The 26,640-nt window shown below is 34.4% G+C and overlaps 1 long non-coding RNA gene across 1 annotated transcript in view; it reads left to right on the top strand.

The window, feature by feature from the left end:
• The window catches only part of LOC137642662 (uncharacterized), a 661,414-nt gene that overhangs the window by 469,634 nt on the left and 165,140 nt on the right, over positions 1-26,640 (top strand). The window lies entirely within an intron of this gene.

Raw genomic sequence — 26,640 nt, 5'->3', positions numbered from 1 at the left:
ATGTAATATATTTATATATACACATAAATATGTATTGTCGTTGGTAGAGCAAGATGTCAAATCGCCATCTATGTCTGAGCAGGTCCACCTATCTCCCTCCCCTCCTTCAAGCGATAACACCAACTGTAGGCCTATCCTACTCCAGCAAAACTTACCGAATTATTTGTTTTAAAAAACGTAACTCTAGCGGTGTTCTAGTTTCATTGGGCCTTAGAAATTAATATTAGCTTTATTTTATTTTGGTTTAATATCCGAAAAAAAAAAATCTGACCTTGGTGTTGACGCTGCCATCACTCGTGTTGATGTACTGTAATTGTGATGTAATGTAACCTCCGTTAGTAGCTTGAATGTGCTTTATTTATGATTTTGTTATTTGTAATACTAGTGTACACGACCCGTCAAAAATTACGGCTAAGTATTTAGGCATGCACACACAGCCCACCCTCTGACCAGGGTATGACTACATTTTATTCCCCCTACCCTTATAAGGGATGGGGACAGCTGATCGTGAATTTATTATTATTATTATTATTATTATTATTATTATTGTTATTATTATTATTATTATATATATATATTATATATATATATATATATATGTATATATATATATACACATAGCCAGGCAATTATTCTTTATTATGTAGGGATATTGTTATTATAAACGTTATGATTTACTACAGTTGGTGTCATATAAGATTTCTATCGTTATTCCAAGAATTAAATTATATAAATAAATAAAGAGAAATGCTATAATATTTTCTCACCCTTCATCTTTAGCCACACTACCAATTATTTGTTTACCCTACATACTTCTTGGAAGACATTTCTCGCCTTTCAAACAAACCGCCTCGTGAAATGATGTCCGTTTTCTTTGAGACTCCTCTATTCAGGGGGAATAATTTTATTTCCCTCCCCTGAATACCACGAAGCCGTCACCCCAACAACGGTTGTAATCCCTCAAGCTGGTCCACTAAACCTACCTGTTCAGGTGTCCCAGTTGGGCATCATCAGCGGCGATAACGCAAAGTCAACACAGAGGGGGCGACACAGAATGCCTTGTGTAAGATAAAGAGAGAAAGAATAAGGAAAATGGGCGAAGACTCAAAAAATGTAAAAGGAGGAGGAGGAGGAGTAGAGAGCATCTTAACAAATGATCTTCCTCTTTAAATACCCAGAAAGGATAATTTTTCACTTTCGGGGACAGAAGGAAGGGGACTCTGTTTAACTTCACGAGGGGAAAGCGGAGAAAGAAGTTGGGAAAAATTCTGCCGTTGTATTTTTCTCTGAGATTTGTTTTGTTGTTTACGTAAGTGTGGTCAGGGTTTGCTTTGTGAGTGCCACTGACAAAGTGCCTCGGAGAGAGAGAGAGAGAGAGAGAGAGAGAGAGAGAGAGAGAGAGAGAGAGAGAGAGAGAGAGAGAGAGATGGGCAGGAGAAAAAGAATGTTAAGCGTTCCGCTATTTATGGGATGTATCTATGGATAAGGAGATTTATTTCTGCAAATATTTATAAGAAAATATAATTAAAAGAGAGCAGCAAGAAAAAACAAAATCAATTTATTTTATGCTCTGATATGATAGAAAATGTATATTAGATAACAGGTAAGGAATTAGTAAAAGGATTTTGATATCTTTTAACAATTGTTTTCTTATATTTATTTTGCAACTTACATCATATTGAATTAACGATAGAACTATATTAGCTTCGGCACTTTATTCTTTACATTACATCGGGTGCTTGCCTATAAACGTTCTCTTACAGTTTACAATTTATTCTGTGCTATTTTTAGATAATGTTATCTTCATGAGAATAAACCCTCAAAATAAATGACTGGAAATCAACTCGCCATGTTGAAACGAGAAGACCTTATGAATCGTGAAAAGCTCATTATCCTTAGACAGTCTTAATAATTAGGGCTTTTCTATTCGATATTGTTGTGTAATCTGTATATTTATAAGAAATTAGAATTATACGACCTATGTATTCGAAAACAGCTCTGCTGCTCTAGGAAAGCGGCAATCAATAATTAAGGAAATCCCTTCTGGAAATTTGAAAAAAATTAGGTCTTCCATTGAAACACTCATAATTAAAGTGAAAATTTTGGTTCAGGATTTTACAGCAGGTGTAAATATAGAATGATTCATATACACGAACAGAATATCTTTTTAAACAACGGGGTTTCATGAAAACTTGAATAATTCGAGTATTCCAGAGATTCAAAAATACTGGGAAGAAATATTAACGAGGGATTTTAAACTTCAAATCGTCAAATGAAAAGATTCCTTTTATTGTTATTATCATAATTATGCTCCATACATGAAGAGCTGTAAATTCGACTAAACTTTAAATGCTCCTTTAGATAAAACTCTTTAAAATAGAACTCCGTTAAACAGTTGGTTAATAGCGTAATGCAAAAGCTTTATCCCAGATCTTCATGTATTGTATAGATGTTGCTCATCTTTTTCCCCTGTTATTGGTATATCATTAGTTGATTGCGGGTTCTTCCAAGGACGTTAGAAACGTAACATTATAGTCATCAAGAAGCAGGGCAAATAGTTTTTTGGTGCCAGATTTTATAGCGAAATTACGTCACATGGGGGTTTATACGCATATTTACAACGCAAGTTTTTTTTTTTTTTTTTTTTTTTTTTTTGAGAGCTGTAGGGTTAGTCTCCCTCGTACAGAGGTTTCTATGACGTATAACTGATGCTCTGCTGTTATGTTTTTTACATTCTTTGTAAGCTACTTGAGGTTTACTTGGGAGTCCTTGGGTGATGGCTCCCCATGAGTTTGGAACAAAAGTACCGGTATATACCTAAAAATTCAATATGCGCATATATATATATATATATATATATATATATATATGTATGTATATATATATATATATATATATATATATATATGTATGTATATATATATAATATATATATATATATATATATATATATATATATATATAATGTATGTGTATATGTATATTCATTTATGCATATACAAATGATAGGTGTACATCAATATATATATATATATATATATATATATATATATATATATATATATATATATATATATATATATATATATATATATACACGTGATGCATGTTATATAATCAAGTCAAGCTTAAATCTTAGTTGGTGAAACGAGTGACTGGACCCATTAAACTACGCAGCACTGGAAAAGCGAGGACGACTGTAGAAATATTAATATATTTTATAGATAACACAGATGAAGAAAATAGTTAACAAAGAGAAATAAATTAGTGTTACATAAAACAAACTGGGTTAAGACTCACATGATTACTCAATTTGGGCAATGTAGGAATAAAACCTCTAGAATATGGTGTGGTCATAAAAATTATAAAAAGAAAAGCTTGAAATTAAATTAATCTCTGTTCTATTGCTGCTAAGTGACTGGGATAGTCTAGCAAGATTTCAACTGAAATTATTTTCAGAAATAGGTGTTTTTACACCATTCACATTAAATTAATAATATTTTTGTCCAAAAATTTGAGATGGCGGCTACATGCTGAAGACTAAATGCAGGAATGAAGTTAGAATAATGTTATAATAAAATTAATTTGCTGTCAAGAATAACACCAAGAAATTAATTTCATATTATAAAGAAACATTGTGAATAAGAAGCTTAGATTGCTGAGGATCCAGTGCCTCAGATCTAAATGAAGCCCAAATTTTGTTTAAGGCGACGATTTTACTGTATCCTTCAAATTTTGAACCATCCAGTAATTTTAACTAAATCTCTGGTAGGAAATTCACATTTTTTCCCACGAGGTAAGATTAATGCAAATAGAGTTACATTATCTACAGAAGAAAAAATTGTGTTTCAAAGTTAAAATCACATTCCATATACATATATTATAAAATGCAATGGACCCGGTACCCCGGGGAACACCAGGCTATCACATATGCTCAGAAGTACCTACTCTTTACAGGCTTGAGTTGAAAATTCAGTAATGGGACTAAGAGTGGTCTACTAACTCCAATTTGCCTTAGTATTTGGGAACAAGGACCAAGATTAACATGGTTAATAAGGACCAAGATTAGTGTGGTCAACAAGGACGAAGTTAACATGGTCAACAAGGACCAAGATTAACATGGTTAACAAAGACCATGATTAACGTGGTCAATAAGAACGAAGATTATCATGGTCAAGTGCAGAGCTAAATTCGAGACCAATTATAGGAACCTCCTCACTAAAATGGGTGAATTTTCTTTTTTACAACAATGAAATTTGAGAGAAGGGATACACAAACACCGAAAAAGCCAGAATGCAATTGAGAGACCAGATTAACACTTTATTGTAGGATTTCAGATTTTCGCCAACAGTTGAAGAACAATTAAATGCTAATATTCCAAAATGTGCGAAATGGAAACCTTTTAGTTAATAAACAATTTGGTAACTACATTTCAGATTTCAGACAAAACCAAAGATAAATAGGGTTGTGGTGGCTGATGTGGTAACGTCCCTGACTGGTGAACGCCAGACTGGGGTTCGAGTCCCGCTGAAACTTGTTAGTTTCTTTAGTCGCTGCAATCTCACCATTCTTTGGAGCTAAGGATGGTAGGTTTGGGGAGCTTATAAGTCTATCTGCTGAGTCATCAGCAGCCATTACATGGCCCTCCTTGGTCCTAACTTGGGTGGGGAGGGGCTTGGGCGCTGATCATATGTATATATGGTCAGTCTCTAGAGCATTGTCCTGCATGTTAGGGCTATGTTACTGTCCTTTGCCTGTGCCATACAGGAGCGGCCTTTAAAAAACATTTAGAATACCATTTGTGTTTTATTTTTCTTAGGACAATGAGTGCTACACCCATTTACATTAAAAAAAAAAAAGGTGTTATTGAATCTATACCATCAAGTGAGAATTTGAGAAGTAGCCCATCATTTAGATTCTGATTTATACCTGGAAAATAATCTTTTTTGAAACCATTAATTTTTTTGCTGGAGCATGAATTGTGTGACCTTTTGCTCGTAGTTTCGTAGATTTATTCCATATCGAATCAAGTCCATTACTTTTCCAAAAATTAGGTTATATATATAATGTAGAGGTAACCAGTTGAAAAAACAGTATCCAGCCTCGTTAACAAACGTAGATTATGTCTTTCTGTCATTTATATGTTATTCTCACGTCCTTTTCTTGAATATATAGTTTCTTTATTGTTGCATTTCGGACTTTTCTCCAAATATTAACATTTTTTAAAGTACAAAATCACTTATTTAATCAGACGAAGATTAAACACTTATTCTTTACTTCATATATATAATCCTCTGCATCAGCACATAGAGATTCTTTTTTCACCATTCTCTTTTCTAACCTTGCTTTGGAATATTCTTCATTAGAAACATGTTTTTATCAATGAAATCCCTTTCTAGGCCGATTTTCATTTAACACAAGAAATCTACACCAGATTATTTTTTTTTCATACACCTGCCATTGCTTTTCAGACACCATGCACAGCGTCTCTCTCTCTCTCTCTCTCTCTCTCTCTCTCTCTCTCTCTCTCTCTCTTCTTCGACACTACATTGATTTATTTTGATCCATCGATCCACGTCAAAGAGGGTCCTTTGTTTCAGAGAAGACGCGAGAGAATCTATATAGGGCTTGTATGGGATTCAAGCGTTTCACAGCTATTTGTGCGGCTTGATGTACGGCCGAGACCTGCCTATGGAGAATTATTTTGATTTTTTTCTACTTTTCCTTCTTTTTATTTTTTTTTTCTAAATATTAAAGCTTAGGCTAACAATGAGTGTGAAAGAAAGAAAAGAGATAGACTAGCGGATAGGTTTTCCGTTTGATATTTTGTTTTCAATCCACGTTTGAATCATATCTCCCCTCAGTAGGAAAGAACAAGTATCTGGCTACACACACACACACATTTATATATATATATATATATATATATATATATATATATATATATATATATATATACATACACATATATATAGGCTATATGATATATATATATATATATATATATATATATATATATATATATATATATGTATATGTATACACACACATATATATATATATATGTATATGTATATATACACACACGTATATATAGGCTATATATATATATATATATATATATATATATATATATATATATATATATACACATACTTTTCGGTCCCATTCTGCTCTCCCCGTCCCTCTGGTTGGTAGTAGGGGAGAAGAAATAGTCATACCCTGGTGAGATGGGTGTGCGTGTGTGTGCAGATATATGTAAATATTGTCCATAATTGTTGACGGGTTGCGTACACAAGCTTCTATATAACGACAAAAAAGCTGATAAGTGATAATGATTTTTTCATTTTGTAATCGTTTCCTCTTTGCGGTTTTGCACTTCTTTAGAGACCTTTCTTGTAATATTTTGTACCTTCGTTGATTAATGAGCATCGTTTTTTGAGCTGGTATCTTTGCGTTCATTTAACTTTTGCTTCCTTCCGTGTAAATTTCAATGCAGCGGCCCATTCTTCTTGTCATTCCGTGAGGGGACGGTCGTTTTTCTGGTAGGCCTACCCAAAGTCTAATAGATCTTGGGCCTACCAAGCAGTTTTCGAGAACCATAATTTTTATTCTTCGATATTTGTGTGCATGTACAGTATGTATGTATTTATATTTTCTATATTTCATTAAGTCTTTTGGTACAAGGCATATGTTTTTATGGTAGGTGTATGTATAAATCATATGTCTTATATGTATGATTAGGTATTTATTCGGTTGCTCAAATACAGTACATATACATATGATTGTATAATCAGGCAATATAGCTTCTCTGTGGAAACTTTTCTCAAACGTACTAAAATGTGAAAATACATTAATGTATGCACGATTTTTTTTATTCTATTATGGCTGTTAACTTTTAATGGTACTTAATAAGCATTTGAAGTAGTTGAATATAGATTTGTCATTTCACTTACTATTTTGTTAAAATCAAATTCAGGGCATAACATATTAGTTCTTTTTCTTCCGTTTATTTTAAATAAACCAAGTGCTTCAGTCTGATAACTTTTTACGCGTAATGATGATAAATACAATCGTTCATTATGAAAGATTACTGTTAGCAGTACGATCTATGCATAATTCATTGAAATCAATATCCAATACTGTTTGATAACCGGTTGCTGGATGTTATGCGACGAAGGGAATCGTAACATTTTTTTTTCTTTTTCTTTTAAGGTAAGAAAATGTCTTGAATTTATGTTACAAGTCTTATTTAGAATACTGGATTATGTGCGTAATATTCGAGGATTTATGGCAGCTATTATAGGTAATTGGCATCCCGCAGGGAAATCTAAACTTTTTGCACACTTTTCTGTTAAAGTATTTTCTCATTTCGGTTATAATTATGTTTACAGTTTGTATAAAATCATTAGCGTTTAAGGACACGCAAGTCATATTTTTCAATTCTGTATATTCGTCATAGTCGTGCTTGTTTTTTTAGTCTGCTCTGGTAAGAGCATCAGAGTTTGACCATTGATATATAAATGTAGATCAATATATGTAGAGGTGCAAAAAGACTAATAGTCCGTTATTTTCACGATTCCTCCCACATCACACACAATATAGAAGATATGTTTGATCATAAGTTTTACGTGTGTTTAAGTATGGAGATGTCTTTCCCTATAATAATTCTTTCAAACTCCTATGTACAAATCATCGTTTACCTTATATAGGCAATATATAATTTCAGAGATAGCCTTAACAGATAAGAAGAGGGCAAATTTAATATTATTGTAATGGCTGCATAGCAGTGAAACCATCGAAAACTCCCATTTTTCAAGTGTTTATTTTAATACTGTCATTGAATATCTCATAAAAAGGAAAACAAAATCTTATGGAACTTCTAGTATTGGTACGTTCTAGGATACATATAAGGGGGATCAGTAATGATGGAAAAGTAGGCTCAGGGTTTAGATATTTTTTATTGTAATTGCTCCTCCTTGTAATCAGATTTACTCAAAGGTACTAGAATCTGTTTACCAACCTTTTGGGCGAAGATAACAATTTTCCCGCCCATTGGTTGTATTGGAAATTCCACTTCTTAATATTAAGTTTAGCGAGGTCTACCATAGCCCAGCCTTGGAAGAAGGTCCACAATGATGGAGATTCCTTTTAACGATGGCTTGAAATTTTGTCTGTATAATAACAAAGTGTTTTTATCTTTGTATTATGGAATCTATTGGGAAGGTGTTAACTAAGCTGGAGTTTGATAGGTCATTAATTACTTCGTTATTTAAAATCCTCTGCGAATGTTAAAATTCCTTAAAAATGCTAAATTTATATTGTGAATAAATTTCAAAACTTGCTGTTCTTGAAAATTTATTATGCTGTAGTTGTAAAGTAATTTTGATCACATTGGATTTTCCAATACCTGTTAGTTATAAATTGCTGAAATTCACTTGCTGCTGTATATGTGAAATATCTTAAACTATGAAAAATATACAACTTTCTGTTAGCCCTCACTGAAAATTATTAATATTGTTGTCCTCTCTGTTGTGACCATTCAAGTGACTGTGATATTTTTCGGCAAAAATATCATATGCTATGTTTCTCCGCATTGTCAGCATTATTTGTTCATTACTTCTCTTGCAGTTTATTTATTTATTTTTCCCTGTGGCTGCCCTTGAGTTTATAGCAGCTTACTTTTCCAACGGGGCTTGAGGTTACCTAATAATAATAATAATAATGATAATAATAATAATTAATGATTAATAATTAATAAGCGATAATAGTAATAATAAACCGTTGCACGAAAAGTTGGTAGCAAATCATGGCAAGTTTGATATTGAATTAGGTGCAGCCTACATGCATGACGTCATGTAATAAGTTGGCACTTCATAATGTCAGTTATATTGGCTGGTAAGATAGTGTATTCCCGTCTTTTATTAAATGTTAATTGTAATGAAAAATCATGTAATGTAACTTTGGGAAAATGAATTATTAAAGAGCGTGTTTAGAATATACACTGCATTGATGAGATTTGGTTGACCTAAGAATTCAATCCCTCTTTTATGCGTCATTGCTGTCAAATTTTACCCTATTGATATTAATCTATACTTTATTCAGTCTAATTATCCTTTGCATTGTATAATTTTTAAGTTAATTGGCTAATGACATTCATCTTTTATTTAATATTGCTTTACTTAATTCTATATTATATATCATTGGACTTTTTCAATATATTGAAATTCTTCGTACTTTTCGGTCAGGAATTTTCATAATGACTTACATCTCTCTTTGTTTGAATATAATTTTTTTTTTATTGCTGGTGTTTGCTAGTTTATTCCATCTTATATTACTCCTTAAACTTTAAATATAGTGGAATTGTGTTTTTTAAAATTCTGTTGATTGCGAAAGAAACTTTCTACTCTTTGGTGTGTCACTGACAGCAGTGATGCTAAATAGGAAAACTGTTTTGGGGTTCTTGTTAATGCAATTGAAAAGGAAATATAGACTAATTTTGAAGTGGTTAAATATATATTTTATTATACCAACCCTGTCCAATAAACAATCATTCTGATTAGTAACTAGAAAGCCAGAGGGCAGACGATGTTTACAATACTCCCAAGTGGGTGAATTACTGTAATGGAGATATAAGGAAAAGAATGCTTTTGTATTTTCTGATGATTGACTCTTAAAGGAAATTCCTTAACTTTTAACATTTCCCAGAAAAAAAATAAGTATATCGTTCCACATATTGCTGCATTAATATAAAAGATTGTCTGCATATTGATGGAAGCAACTCCATTTAACATGAGGGGTTATTTTGCCAGGATTACCTGAAACATTCATTTCTACTATTTCTTAGCTGTGATATGAACTTTCCATCCGTGTATGTATATGGCATTGTATAAATGCATGTATATTCGTGTGTGTGTGTATATATATATATATATATATATATATATATATATATATATATATATATATATATATATATATATATATATATATATATATATAAAGAGAGATAGATAGATAGATAGAGGGATATACTGTGTATATATAAATGAAATTTCATTTAGCCGTTTACAGGAGTCGTGTCTATAGTTAGACAAAAATTCTTAATTGAAGAAATTTGTTTCGCTGCGATGAACAAACTCGGGTGTTTCCTAACCATACTAAAATTTTTTGCTCATCCCGTTTAGCATCCACTTTAAAGTTATTTCCAAGCCTTTGTATGTACACGACTGGTGACTATCAGACGCAGGTTAAGCAGGTGTACGCTGTGTTCAAAATATTAAATGAAAAGATAAAAGAAAAAAAAAAGTCCTGGTGAAGTTCCTGGCGCTTTTGTGGTTGTCTAGGCCATGTCGCTATGGCGCGCAGGTGTCGCGCCGTTTTTTGTTCATTTATCTCGCTCCGATTTTTTAGGCATAACTATGCTATGGTTCATTTGGACCTTGGTTATTTATCGTTCGAAACGGTTTGAATAGTAGCAGGGCTTTACATTTGGACGTTTGCAAGGCAAAAGTAAGGTAAATAAATACTGAGGTCCATTTATCTTCTCCTTATAGCGTCTTTCATGGGTCTTGAAATGTTGTCTTGTTAGTAAATAATGAATGAATAAATCGAATCTTAATAGGATTGTTTGATGGAAAATTGAAAAAAAAAAAACCTCTATAGTTTAAAGATCCTTCGCCAATTCAATTTTATATAAGAATAGAAGATGAGGAATATTTCAAATGAAATTCTATTATTTGGTTTTCTAGGTAAAGCTTTCGTTGTTTTCAATAATGAAGTTTCCTCTCCTTTATTATTTTAGATTTTCTTGAGCAAAACGGCTAACATTCCCTAGATAGTCCTCCCCTGGAGTGCAGTGTATGAAAAAATTATATCAAATTGATGGCCATTTCATTTTTTTTATTTTTATTTTGGGGTTTGCATTCGAGAGTGAATTTTAACAATTTATCGAAAAATCTCTATTAGTCCTGATGGTGAATTTATTCAGACATATCTACTTACTGTCATATTTTTTTGTGATCAGTTGCTGAAATATATTATTGCAGAGACGAAATCATACTTTTTTTGTAAGTTTATAGTTTTACCTATGAATAAAGTGGGGTAGGCATTGTTGCCAAAACAGAGTTTGGCCTGTAAAAGGAAAATGGTACAAGTCTTTTTTTCGCTTAAAGATGATATATCATAGAGAGGTCAATGGATTAGAAAAAAAGAAGGGTTGCATACTAGATTGAAAATTAATGATTGAATCGTCACTCAAATTTGATTGGGTTATGGAATTTCCAAATATAATTCGTGAGAAGAAAAAACAGATACAAAAACATATCGGAAGTATCGACCAAAGTAACACAAATTGGTGAAAAGTGTGACCAATGAAAGTTATAGAGAAACTTCATATTTATTCTTAGATATTACCAGCGTATTCAACTTCTGTTTGTGGCAAATACACGAATCGAAAGAGAACTCTGTTAATAACATGTTGCCGAGTAGTCTTCGACTTAAGCAATAAACCCATTATAGAAGAAATTATGATAAAATTGCCCAATAACACCGTGCCAGTTGCCATTAGTTAGTGGCAGCTTGATGATGAATCGATTACTTCCGTATGATTTTGGTATTTATTTTCAATAGTCTTGAGTTTATTTTCCTAACAAACGTATCAATTGTATCACCGATATTACTTACTTTTTAAAATAAGCCGTAATTATGAGCAAATTTTAATCTTCAATTATTAAACGAAATGGCAACATTTAGGAGACGATGTATGATGCAAGTATAGGAGATCATTATTGTTAATCAATTCTTAGTAAGTTCCAGTCGTTATGATAAATTTCCTGGGTATCTAAATAGTTGAATAACACCACGTATTCATCATTCCAATTGATTATAGATAAAGTAATCGGTAAGCCTCAAGTGTAAAATTAGATGTATTGTTCGCGCAGGGAAGTAATATTGGCGAAATGACTCAATTTTCTCAAGTTCTGCTTGTTTTATAATGCCATCATAAATCGTTCACCTCTTGAGCATTACCGTATGGATTTCCCGCCAAGCTGTGCTACATATCTGGACGCTCATTTGTCATGATCTTTGGTTTTAGGTAATGTCGTTTTATGTACTTGCTGGAAATGTGCGTTGCTATGTAGTTGAAGGTGGAGGCAGATGGAATTGAAGCAAAAATGTAGATAATGAAGAGTCGTTTCTATCTTCGTACTACTTGTTTTACTACTGAAGATGTTCTTTAATTTGTTGCACCTTACTGCATTTCTTGCTACAAAATTCTCCAAAAATTTGAAAAAATAATTCGAGAATGACTGGTATTCTGTGGTTACCATTATCCTTTTTTCGAGATTCTTCAATGCACCTTATTGGAAACCTATCTGTAACACTTTGCGAAAGTAATTCGAGGAAAAAAGATAAAATATTCCACGCGATGTCATTGGTGTCGCTCGGTCAGTAGGCTTACTATTAGCTCAAGTAATGCCCAAAAAGTTTCGTTGCTCATATGTCAATAGTATTTTATGTTGTGATTCTCATAACATTTCATGGTGCATGTCGATACTACTGTATTTGAGATACAGTAGTACTTGCTGGTTTGATCTCAATAACCTTTGCCGGAGTGATGGTGCTTGCTAAGTTTTCAGTACTCTTATCTATTATGATTTTGATAACGTTTGTTTTAGTAGTAATCTTTTCTGTGTAATGAGTGTCCCTCAATAGCCAATTCTATTGGGATATCGGTAATTATTTTATTTCAAAATTATCGACAACTTTTACTGTTTATATTAATAACCTTTGCCTACGAGTTGATGAGGTCAAAGCCGACGAAAAATTACGCAGTTTTGATGTAGTTGTTTATTTTTTATCGATGTTTCACTCAGTGATACATTTTGTTATATCCAAGAACAAATTAAATAGACTGACAGGTTAACCCGTAAATGATCAACCACTTCATGTGACGGTGTTGCAGAAGTCGTCTGAAGACAAGTTATCGAAGTTTAAAGGTTTAAATATCGTTCATTCAAAGCAGAGGCAAGGGGCAGTGACAATTGCCTAGAGACTGACCATATACTTACGATCAGCGCCCAAGGCCCCTTTTCAGCCAAGCTGGGGCCAGGGAAGGCTAGTCAGTGGCTGCTGATGACTCAAAACTTATCGCACACGGCTAGTGAGATGTAAACACAAGAAACTATCGAACTTGAGTGGGTCTGGAACCCCAGTCCGGTAGATTACCAAGCAGGGATATTTCCAATAGACTACCACAACGTCCTTGATTTTTTAAATGTGAGGGGTTTCACAGTTCATAATATGGATACTGACAATCACAAGTCTCTCCAACTCTTCCATTTTGCAAAATCCATTAGCATTAGATAATACTACTCCAAAAGCCAAAAAAAACTACACACCCAAAAGTAAAAATAAATAAATTATTGTATTATGCTATCTTTAAAACCACAAGGAAATGTACTTTTATTTAAATAAAATTGTGGTCAAACCTCTTGTAACATTACTCTTACTAATATTTAGCTTTTCAAACTATTCCCTACCTTTGGTTAACTAGCCAACTGCCATCAATCCCCTTTCACTTACCTTTTCTATCAACTAAAGAAAAATATTGTACGAGGTCAGCAATCCAGAAATGCAGTAGGGCCTGAGACAGATTCAAAGTGCTAAATAACCGTTTTAGTCCTCACTTCACTTCTCATTCTCTATATTTATAAACACAATAAAACATTAAATTGCATTACACGGTGTTGGTTGACGCCAGGTTTATTTTTCCAATGAATCATACCTTTACAGAGCAGTATAGATATAACATTACATATTCCAATAAATTCTACAAACACTTCTGTATTGATATAGCATTGCATATTTAAAACAAAATGAACAATAAACTCATTCCAATTAATATAAAAGCCTCCTCTGCCGCCCAGGAAAAACCATAGATAAAAAACAAAATCTTAAGTTTTGAAAAAACTATGGAAACCTGTGTATCCACGCCAATAATGCAGAGTAAACCAATTTGAGTGGTGGAACCTCACTATTATTTTTATATGAAATTGATAATAATGATAATAATAATGAATTCGACTTGCTCGGAATAACGTGCGCTAGAAAGTGACCACTTAGTAAATAGCTCTTCAAATATCGAATACGTTTTACCCCGCACTGAAATCTCATTGGCCACAGCTTAAATAACAACCGAAATCAAGTAACAAGACACTTGATATCTGCTTACATGTCGTTAGGACAATTATTTTTCGCTGTACTTCGTAACGCGAATTTTTTTTTTATTATTAGTCAAGAGGTTTATGTCGTGCTGGAAAATCACTATACTCATTATGTGTGCTTATTCTATACTTTTAGGCATAGACCCGTTAAATTAGATAGTGATAAAATATACAATTGTTTTTTTTTGTTCTTATTGCCCCCCCCCCCCTCTCTCTCTCTCTCTCTCTCTCTCTCTCTCTCTCTCTCTCTCTCTCTCTCTAATGTCTGATCTTATTGTTCTAGCAAATACACACACACATATATTTGTGTGTGTGTATATATATATATATATATATATATATATATATATATATATATATATATATATATATATATATATATATATATATGTGAACGATATAGTTAGATTATCAAGATGAAGATGGATGGGACAGATTTTAACGACAGAAAAAGCTATCCAGGATATACCTGAATGAAAATCGCTGGGCAGTTGAGGACGTAGTACACCAAGAGAAACGTGGCTGATGACAATTGGCAGGGAGGATGGATCTGAGAATTGGTTGAGGTCAGAGAGATGGCACAGGCATAGTTGAGGCCCTATTCCTCCCGTGGGTGCCATGAGATTAAGTAAGATAGGTAGTGAAAGTGGACAACAACACTGCGAGGATTATGTTTCAGCAGCCAGTGGGGAGATAGCGATTTTTGGACCATAAGGTGCAGTAATTGTTTATTTTCAATGCTATGTTCTGTCTTTTGTGACCGTGGGGGAACCCCTTTGCATTCATTAAGCCAATAGAAAAATAAATTTAAATGTAGCTTAACTGAGTAAACCTTGTTTATAAAAATGTAACCTCTTGCGATTTTTATCGATATATAGGATGTTACGTGGTATTTTGATTATTTGTTACACTGCGATTTACTGAAAAGATGATAATGGCGATCAGACAATAAGGACAATGGCCTTTTATTTTTTCATAGCGAATAAAACAATTTGCCAGTCAGTTATACTACTTTTACTTAATGCTTGTTACTGTGAGTGAAAAGTTTATGACAATTTAACTTTTACTTTTAATTTTAAGAAAGCCCAATTCACATCATGGTTCTGCGGTAGGCTACATATGATTACATTAGAAATTAAGATATATATATATATATATATATATATATATATATATATATATATATATATATATATATATTCATATAGGCCAAATATTATACTCCTAATATCTGGATTCTCTCTACCTCGGAATTAGAAACACAAGGGAGAATCCAGGAATATAATATATGGCTTTTGAAAATATGAAAAACAAGTCTAAATTCGCAAAATTCACACACACACACACACACACATATATATATATATATATATGTATATATATATATATATGTATATATATAAATATATATATATATGTATATATAAGTATATATATATATGTATGTATATATATATATATATATGTATATATATATATATATATATATGTATATATATATATATATATATATATATATATATATATATATATATTTATATTATGATGCATGTGTATAAAACATATTCTATATACTAGGTTAGACTGTTGTGTTAGAAACCTTAATTTCTTTATGATTTTTTATTCTTTATTTTGTCTTCATTGGCTTTAGAACACTATCCAAAGAGTTATTGTATGTAACTGCAATAAGCAAAGAGAATCGCAAAGCATGTGTCGATAATAAATTGGGACAAAAATGCTCCCAAAGTTTAGGCTTCGGACTACACCACGCCAAAATAATCAACATTTTCCCTTCCATATATGTATTAACAAAAAATTTTAAATTATTTTCTAAATTTTCAAGATTATTTGAATGTGCTACACTTCAAATTACTTGATTATGAAACTTTGTAAATGAATGAGAAGTTCATGTTTTAATGATGAAAAGCAAATATTAAATTTCTAAAAAGACGGAAAGCCTCTAAACATTTCTTTGCTGCCTGAACACACTCGAAATATTTTCCTTTTCATAAGTTAAATACAGTAGGTGTGGTCATGTATTACTAAGAACAAGAGAGTATTTAACATGCGTCATATGCTTATACTGTTGAGTACTTAGTTTTACGACTTGGAAATAATTCCTCGCTGAGTTTAGAATAAAAAGATGCCGCTAATATGTATTAATGAGTGACAAATGAATGTAGTTTTTTAGAGGCGTGATTAATGGAGACATGTTTACGGAGAGGACAGCAAGGGTTGATATATTTTCTGTTGGTCGTACTGACAAGGCTGGGGTTAATGGGATGGTTTACGTTCTGACGAATTTGATGAATGGACTGCAGTTAAGAAACTAATAACTCCACTTTGCAGTCTGAGATTGAGAGAAAAGGCTGTATTGTCTGGAAGTATCCACATAACAGACCTCTATTATTATTATTATTATTATTATTATTATTATTATTATTATTATTATTATTGTAGTTGTGTTCGTTATTACTGTTATTGTTGTTGCTGCTGTTGTTGTTATTATTTGAGCTTCTTTATCTTCGTAAACTATGAAGGAATCGTTTATGTACTTATGATATGATTGGGAAAACGAAAGTTTCAAAGTACCACGACATACTTATAGTCTTACCTATTTCATGAAAACAATACTAACCAATAAGAAAAAAAATCAGCCTTCTTAAAATTAAAATCTACTGTATTATTTAGACTATCTTATATGTAATGTACATTCAATTTTATTTATAATGCTGTTGAGTCCGTCGTTATTTATTTCTTGGATAGTTAAAATAACAATATTTTGAGTGTAAATATAGCAACTGCATCGAAAAACTTTTGAAACGAGATATTTCCAAAGATCTAATATTTGGAAAGACAGGTTTACGCAATAAGGTAAAAGTGGCAGAAATGCTTCAGCAATTTGAAATATGATAAAAGAAATGTATTTAGTGAATAATTCTTCGGCCATATCTATGTAGCAAAGTTCCACAAACATCGGCTGAAATTGGGGCAGGAGACAATACATTAGTTTGTACCGAAGAATCATAATTAAAAAAGAACATGCACAGTTAATTGACCACTTATTATCATTATAAGCTTCTCGTATGTTATTTTTCCTGCCCTGACATTTCAACCTCTTTTTCTCTTCATTACTGGTAGGTGGGTTGGCTCAGTAATTTCACTCATAAGCTTAGGTAATTCTGAATGTTGGCTGTCGATCGAGGGATATATGGACAGCCAGTGATGCATATATCTTAAACACCTCGATCCAAGTGACAATTTAATTCCATATCTCAAAATCCAACAACTTATTAGGGTTCATAAAGCAAGTTTAAAGTTTTAAAGGCCGTTCATTGAATGACAGAGGCAAGGGACAGTGACATTGCTCTATCAAGCAGGACAATGCCCTGGAGACTGACCATATATCATATGATCAGCGCCCAAGCCCCCTCTCCATCCAAGGTAGGACCAGGGAGGGCCAGGCAATGGCTGCTGGTGACTCGACAGAAAGACCCATTGGCTACCCCCAAACCCCCCAACCTTAGCTCACAATGATGGTAAGGTATACCGTTCCCTTTTCTCGTCTGCTGTGCCTTTTGTAAGCTTGATTATTTATCCCTGAGAGTGACTGGACGAACTCGTCAACCCGGCCAAGAAATGGCTTTGTGCAGCACACACCGTGTAATTTCATTCTAAGGGTTCCGCAAATCTTCCATTTAACCAATACGTCCATTTAATCTAAAACGATCGGTTTATCTCGTGTTCTCGATTAGAAACGTTTAAAGAACCGTTGTTCTACGTAATGAGTGTAATAAAGTATATATGGCCGTCACAAATGACCGAGCATATCGCACCAAATCAATTAGGGTCACAAGACAATCTCTCCATTATATTGATGGCAGCAATTCATAATGACCGCTCCGCCGAATTACATGGTCTTATCTTCTCATCGACCGCCCACTCGACGGTAACGCCCATCTCCCTACTCACTTTTAGTAGATGGTGGGCATCCTTTCATCTGGTACTGTTAAGATTTCCATGAAGAAACTGGTAAATAAATAATACTTTGTTAATCGTATCGGAGGGAAAGGATTGCTAATTATTCAGGACGACTCAAGCTAATTGCATATGTACAGATGAGCCTTAATGTCTTTTGAAAACGAGGATGTGTGTGTTGACGTGTTTACGGTTGCCTTTAATGAGCCTATTGTCGTCTGAAGCGTGCTATTTTTTGCACATTTATTTCGGTTGTTGAAAGGTGACTTTTGAATAGCTTCATTTTGTAGCCTACCTTATTTGGGAGAAGTTTTATACGTACATATGTGTATGTATATATATATATATATATATATATATATATATATATATATATATATATATATATATATGTATATATATATATATATATATATATATGTGTGTGTATATATATATATATATATATATATATATATATATATATATGTGTGTGTGTGTATATATATATATATATATATATATATATACATATATATATATATATATATATATATATATATATATATATAGATTTAGATTATCAAATGACTTTCCAGTGAACAGCGGACTACTCCAAGGGAATGTGTTGTCACCTATGTTGTTTATCCTCATGGATTTTGTAATGCACAGAACAGTCAGAGATGGTGGAGAAGGATGGACTTGACTGGTAATCGGAAATTAACAGAATAGAGTATGCTGATGATGCTGTCCATATTAGCAGATATGCTGATGATGCTGTCCATATTAGCAGATATGCTGATAATGCTGTCCATATTAGCAGAACACCACAGGATTTGCAATGCTTGCTTACCTGAAGGCATGAAATATCACAGGAGGTTAGATCAAGATAATTAGAAAGACAGAGATGATGAGAACGGAATATGCAATGAAAGATGAATTATCTTGGGAATGAGGAAAGATTAATTGGGTAGAATCATTTAAGTATCTTGGAACTATGATCTTCAATATAGGGTCTTTATTATTGAAGTTTAGTGAAAGATTAAAAACAGCAAATTAGGCAATGGCCAGGTTAAGTAAAATTTGGAAATCAAATCGCCTGAAATTACATATGAAAATCAGATTATATATCAGTTTAGTGGGATCGGTGTTACTATATGGACATGAGCCATGGTATGACAATGAAACAATCTCTTGTAGATTTAATAAATTTGAGAACAAAGCACTCAGAAGGATATTGGGAGGTAATGGCAAGACAGGATTAGAAATGAAACTGTAAGAGAGATTACTCGAGTGCTATGTGGATGAGGTTATGATGAAGGGTAGATACAGATGATTTTTACATGCTCTTACCACTCCCCCAAAGAGATTAGTTCATCAAACGTTTAGCTGGGCTCCACAAGGTGCTAGAAGAGTTGTAAGACCCAGACCTACATGCCTGAGGACTATGAAGTGGGAAGTAGATGATGATGAATGGGGAAGTATTGAATTAAAAGCTGAAAATAGAGACGACTGGTGAAACCTAGCCGAGGCTCTTTGCGTCAATAGACGTAGGAGGAGCTGATGATGATGATGATGATATATATATATATATATATATATATATATATATATATATATATATATATATGTACAGGTATATATATATATATATATATATATATATATATAAGTTTTGAGTAAATGAAAAACGATGTAGTACTCGCCGACTCCATCCTTTAGGTGTTAAATCGAGGATAAATCACCATAAAAAAAAAAACAATTATATTCTTTTCACCGTCCTGTTATCCTCCATTTTATCCATGTAACCAAACATGTTTATAGACTAATCCCATCCACCTACCGTAACCATGTCTACCAATTCTTTGTGTCTCAACTATTGGTCGATCGTTCTTTTGCATATGATACATAACAAAGTCTTTTAAGGCCTCATCAGTTTATTCTTGCATGCATTTACCATCACTGCTTTACATCTGTATGTAAATACTAGTGTATTCGAGCAATAAAAAAGGACGTCTAAATCTTTAAAAAGTTATGCACCTTTAACCCTTCCCACCCTCAATATTTCCTAACTACAATTCGGCAGTTTGGCAATTTGTGGAAGACTGTCGTTTTAAAGATTGCCTCTCGGGGTACCCCTATTCACCAGGGTATGATTACTCTCTCTCCCCTACCTGGAGGGCGAGGAGAGATAGAATAGGTATACGTCTAGCAATGCCGCTGAGCGTGACAGGAAATAGATACTTTTATATATGTAGCCAGGCACATTGCTCTATTAAATAGAGGAAATTGTACTTGCCAACGTCTTTGTATATGATACGTCGTGGCAAAAAATTGAGTGGCATCTAGGAAAGGGTTGTAAAGTTTTCGATGTAAAGAAATGTTCCTTGTCTGAGAAATTTATATTTGTCGCTTTAGTAAATTTATGAGAGGCTGAGAGAAATGATATTAAGATTTACTACCTAAGCAGTGAAGTTTCAATGAGTCGGGATACAAATATGTCGTGTGCCAATACCCATCATTGTTCTTTCCATGGCTCTTTGAGTTGTAACTAGCTTATGTTCTAAGGCTTTAATAATGTTCCGAGTTTATAATCAGATACTCTCCTTTTTTAGAGAAAGTGGCAGTTTACTTTTCATAATGTCATTTTTTTCACAAAATCTCTCCATCCCATGCTTATCCTTCTTTTAGTTTCGGTCTCGTGCCCTGGGAAAACATTTACTGTCTGTCTTGAGTACAAAATAGCATTAACAATATCTAGAGGAACGTTCTGAGCCCTTATTTTTTATATCTTTGAACATTTCCTTATTTTAATCATTTATTTTCAGTCCTACATTGCTACTTTCTCTTTTCAAATCTAACATATTTTGCAATTTCTCCCATGATTACTAGACAGAACTATGTCATCTGCAAATCTCTAGTTGTTAAGGTATTCCCCATTAATATCAATTCATACATTTTCCCAATCTAATTTTTTTTTAAACTACTATTAGCACGCTGTGAATAGTTAGGAGAGATGGGGTCTCCCTGTCTAATTAATTTCTCAATAGGAATTTTCTCACTATCATATGTTGTTTTAGGATTGTTGTACATCCTGATGAAATATTTTCAAGTGTCCTAACATAAGATTCTTCTTCCCTCTTCTTCTTCTTCTTTTTTTTTTTTTTTTTCTTTTTTTTTCTTTTTTTTTTTTTGTAGGGCTTCCATTACTAATGAAGTTTTGACAGAATCAAAATCTTTGTCATAGTCTATAAATACCATACATAGTGGTTTGTAATACTCTGTTGATTTTTCCATTAGCTGGTTAATTACATGGATATGGTCAGTTGTTGAATACCCACTTCTAAAACCTGCCTGCTCTCATGGGTGATCAAAGTCTAGCTTTCTTTCCATTTGGCCGCCCTAACATGACATTTAGAAATATTTTATAGAGTATGGATAGTAAACTTATTGGGCGTTAACTTTTCAGTCTTTTGTGTCTCCTTTGCGTATCGCCATGATCAGCAAAACTGTACTAGTCAGTGCCACCCATACTGTACTGTACGAAATCGCCACCACTACCATTCTGCACTGGGCAACGTGGTAATGAAAACTGGCCGAACCCCAGACATGAATTGAATTTTCTGGGGCCTTTGTCCTGCATTGGATTAGAAACGACTGCATTTGTCGTATATAAATATATATATATATATATATATATATATATATATATATATATATATATATATATATATATATATTTATATTTGTGTGTGTATTTGTAAGTTTATGTTCATATATAAATATGCTGATATATATTTATATATAAAACATGTATGTGTATTTAAATATATATAATTTTTATATATACATACATATGTTTGTGTATGTATGTATATTTATGTGTTTTATTATTAAAATTCCTGAAATATAGTCCAGGTAAAATTAAATCATTTTTTTTACTCATAATGCTAAACTATAATGCGGAGGTGTAGCCATCACGAGAACTTTTACATAAAAAAAAATCGATATTTCCACAACGGCTGTTTTTCATAATTTCGTATGATCGTTTATCCCTTCATTAGACGTACAGCTAACCCATCATCTTCCTTTCGTCAAACCTTCCCTATTACTTTGACCTCTTCCTTGACCTCAGTGTTGGAACTCGTATATTTTATTCCTGCGGTATGGGAGGCCAGGGAAGCAGCCTTTTAGCCTAAATCATTTCCAAAAGATGATATTTTTAGCTTTGTAACGAGATTCACTTAAATGGTTCAGATTATGTGGATTGACAGAGGATAAAAAAATGGCATGATAAAAACGAAAAGTAAGGAAAGCGAGAGAGAGAGAGAGAGAGAGAGAGAGAGAGAGAGAGAGAGAGAGAGAGAGAGAGAGAGAGAGAGGACACCGTGTTGTTCTCATGTGGGGTCTGATATACTAATTAATATTCACTGAAGATTTGGGATGATCATATTTACTTAGAAATGCTGATAGACGAGAACGGATAATTTGATGCGTGAATGATACATGGCCACATTCATCAAACTTGGCGTCTCAATTTCAACAGTATTTTTCCAGCCTTTGGCCTACGTCCTAAATGCTTTATTCCAGCAGATTATATTTTCATCCAGTTTTACCGGCCTTGTCTAAACGGGATATTTTGTGTGTGCAAGCGTTCATAAGGTAGATCTCATAAATGTTCAAATTATATTTGGAATTAGATAATTTCATTATTTATGCACGTAAGTGCAAACACAGACACACGCACGTTTCTATATATATATATATATATATATATATATATATATATATATATATATATATATATGTGTGTGTGTGTGTGTATGTATGTATGTGTGTGTGTGTGTGTGTGTAAAACAGCAAATGCAACTGTTTCTAGTCCACTGCAAGACAAGGGTCTTAGTCATATCAATTCATGTCTGGGTATTGACCAGTTTTCATTACCACGCTGGTCAGTGCTGATTGGTAGTGATAGGAGATTTTCTACTGATCATTCACAGCAAACCAACTTTGTTTGGATGGCCCTAACTAGTGCAGCTTTGCTGATCATGGCAATACGCAAACCCTTCCACCGCGGTAAGGTACCCCACTCAAAAAGGGATATATGTGACGACGCCGAGTAAGGGTTGTCAATTCAAAGGCAGATTGGAAACGACTGAGTTATATATTAAGGAACACTCTTCTTTATATACAAAACGGCAAGGCAACAGGACATGGCATGTTCGAGGGACAGACAAAGTTCAGAGCAAAACCGGAGACATGATCATTCAGGTTCTTTTTAGTGCGAGGGAAGAGCGCAGATACAAGCATAATATATACAATAGGAATTATGTACAATTGTGTGACACACGGTTGGTACATGGCTCCCCCTCTAAAAATGACATACTGAACATGTTAAATAAGTGCCCTGAATCTGGAGAGGTAATAGTAACAACTGCGCCGATGAGCAGCAGTGAGTGGCTGTAGAAGTCGTTGGTTGGGGTGCGAGCAAGTGGTGGATGATGGTTGGCTGTGTTGCCGCTCCGGCTCGTCACGGGGTAGGCGAGTGTGTCCTACGGCATTCATAGGCCTACGGCATTCATAGGCGAGTATATCCTACGGCATTCATAGGCCTACGGCGTTCATAGGCGTGTATGTCCTACGGCATTCATAGGCGTGTATGTCCTATAGAATTCACGTCAGCTTCGGTTGAAGTTGAATAGGTGTCCTCTTCGTCACGAGTGGAGGCGTCGATGGAGGTTTTGAAGGTCATGAAGTGGCTGTCCATAAGGGCACAAAGTAGGTTCACCTCACGAAGAGAGCTGTCTGCAGCAGGTTGCAGGCGAGTGATACTGGTCATTTTCCCGAGGGTGAGCGAAGCCCTTTGGTCCCCCAACGGTTGTTGAGAGAGCTGAAAAGGCATTGCTATACGGGGGGCTGGCGACGGCGAGTACTGGTGCAGAAGGTATGCATTGACGGCGTCATAGTAACGGTGAGAGGTGGAGGGTGGGGGAGGCGGGAGGAGCGAGTCACTCCGGGGTCACCAATGTGACGAAGCAGGGAGAAGTGTTGTGAAATAAAAGGCAGATTGGAAACGACTGAGTTATATATTAAGGAACACTCTTCTTTATATACAAAACGGCAAGGCAACAGGACATGGCATGTTCGAGGGACAGACAAAGTTCAGAGCAAAACCGGAGACATGATCATTCAGGTTCTTTTTAGTGCGAGGGAAGAGCGCAGATACAAGCATAATATATACAATAGGAATTATGTACAATTGTGTGACACACGGTTGGTACATGGCTCCCCCTCTAAAAATGACATACTGAACATGTTAAATAAGTGCCCTGAATCTGGAGAGGTAATAGTAACAACTGCGCCGATGAGCAGCAGTGAGTGGCTGTAGAAGTCGTTGGTTGGGGTGCGAGCAAGTGGTGGATGATGGTTGGCTGTGTTGCCGCTCCGGCTCGTCACGGGGTAGGCGAGTGTGTCCTACGGCATTCATAGGCCTACGGCATTCATAGGCCTACGGCATTCATAGGCGAGTATATCCTACGGCATTCATAGGCCTACGGCGTTCATAGGCGTGTATGTCCTACGGCATTCATAGGCGTGTATGTCCTATAGAATTCACGTCAGCTTCGGTTGAAGTTGAATAGGTGTCCTCTTCGTCACGAGTGGAGGCGTCGATGGAGGTTTTGAAGGTCATGAAGTGGCTGTCCATAAGGGCACAAAGTAGGTTCACCTCACGAAGAGAGCTGTCTGCAGCAGGTTGCAGGCGAGTGATACTGGTCATTTTCCCGAGGGTAAGCGAAGCCCTTTGGTCCCCCAACGGTTGTTGAGAGAGCTGAAAAGGCATTGCTATACGGGGGGCTGGCGACGGCGAGTACTGGTGCAGAAGGTATGCGTTGACGGCGTCATAGTAACGGTGAGAGGTGGAGGGTGGGGGAGGCGGGAGGAGCGAGTCACTCCGGGGTCACCAATGTGACGAAGCAGGGAGAAGTGTTGTGAAATCAAAGGCAGATTGGAAACGACTGAGTTATATATTAAGGAACACTCTTCTTTATATACAAAACGGCAAGGCAACAGGACATGGCATGTTCGAGGGACAGACAAAGTTCAGAGCAAAACCGGAGACATGATCATTCAGGTTCTTTTTAGTGCGAGGGAAGAGCGCAGATACAAGCATAATATATACAATAGGAATTATGTACAATTGTGTGACACACGGTTGGTACACACACACATATATATATATATATATATATATATATATATATATATATATATATATATATATAATGTATATATATATATATATATATATATATATATATATATATAATTATTCTATTCAGGTATTATATGACCTCTCCCATCCCTCTTTTGATCTTAAAGACATCCAGGAACTTTGTACATGTACATGTACATTTGGGCATAGGATTTCCTGGCACACCTCACACTGAGGAAGTGCACCCTGTCACACCCTAACTGTGCAGCGAGTAAGCAAATAGATAGTGTAAGGAGAGATGGCAGATGAGGTGGTTGGGACTAAACACGAACTGGCCGTGCAGAAAGCGTGTGATAGGGTGCGCCAGGATTTCATGAGTCCTACTGTACGTTAAAGAGCGGCCTGGGTGTCAATGTTGGCTAATGGGGCCACTTGTGGTTAAAAAACCTTATAGTATTTATTGGATAACCAGATGTTTACGTGATAACAGTTTGGAAGAGAATGGCTTCTTGATAAATATTTTTATTTGAATATATTGGTACGACAACATTTTAAATGTTCAGTTTCTCAGTGTGCACGGATAAAAATCAAACATAAATTTGCAGCCAATCAACATATCATTGCAGGTAATTTCTGAAATGTTTATCTCTTGATATTTTCTACAAGCTTAACATATGACAAATGTGCAAAGGTTAAATTAACATTTGGTCCAAAAGAAGTGTAGATTAAATGAAATATTGGAAATTCTTTCAATTGAAGAGACGATATTACAGAGGCTATTACACTATATTGTAAAGTAGGGAAAGCATCATGCATGCTCCTGAAAAAAGTGTAAGGGGTGCTGGACTCACTGTGAAAGTAATTTAATCAATTACATCTAATTATAACTGTATTGTTGGCAACAAACAAAACAAGTCTCTAGTTTGAAAAGCCCACTTCCAATATCGACCACCACCTGAAGGAGAAAATGCGTTATATTACCTATTTGAACTTTGTTTGACATAACCAGTTATTATTTGATCATTAGTTAAGGGGGTAAGAGTGATAGAGAGCCCTTCTTTGGAATACGAAGCGGGTAGATTACGAGAGAGAGAGAGAGAGAGAGAGAGAGAGAGAGAGAGAGAGAGAGAGAGAGAGAGAGAGAGAGAGAGAGATAGAGGTGGGGGGGGGGAATCTGTCCTTTATTAGAATACCGTTTTATCCTAATTAGATATAAAATAAGTAAGGTGCATTTATCAAAGG

Source organism: Palaemon carinicauda, chromosome 1, assembly GCF_036898095.1.
Source record: "Palaemon carinicauda isolate YSFRI2023 chromosome 1, ASM3689809v2, whole genome shotgun sequence".
NCBI lineage: Eukaryota > Metazoa > Arthropoda > Malacostraca > Decapoda > Palaemonidae > Palaemon > Palaemon carinicauda.
The sequence above is the reverse complement of the archived record's forward strand: the minus strand, read 5'-3'. Positions and strand labels throughout refer to the sequence as shown.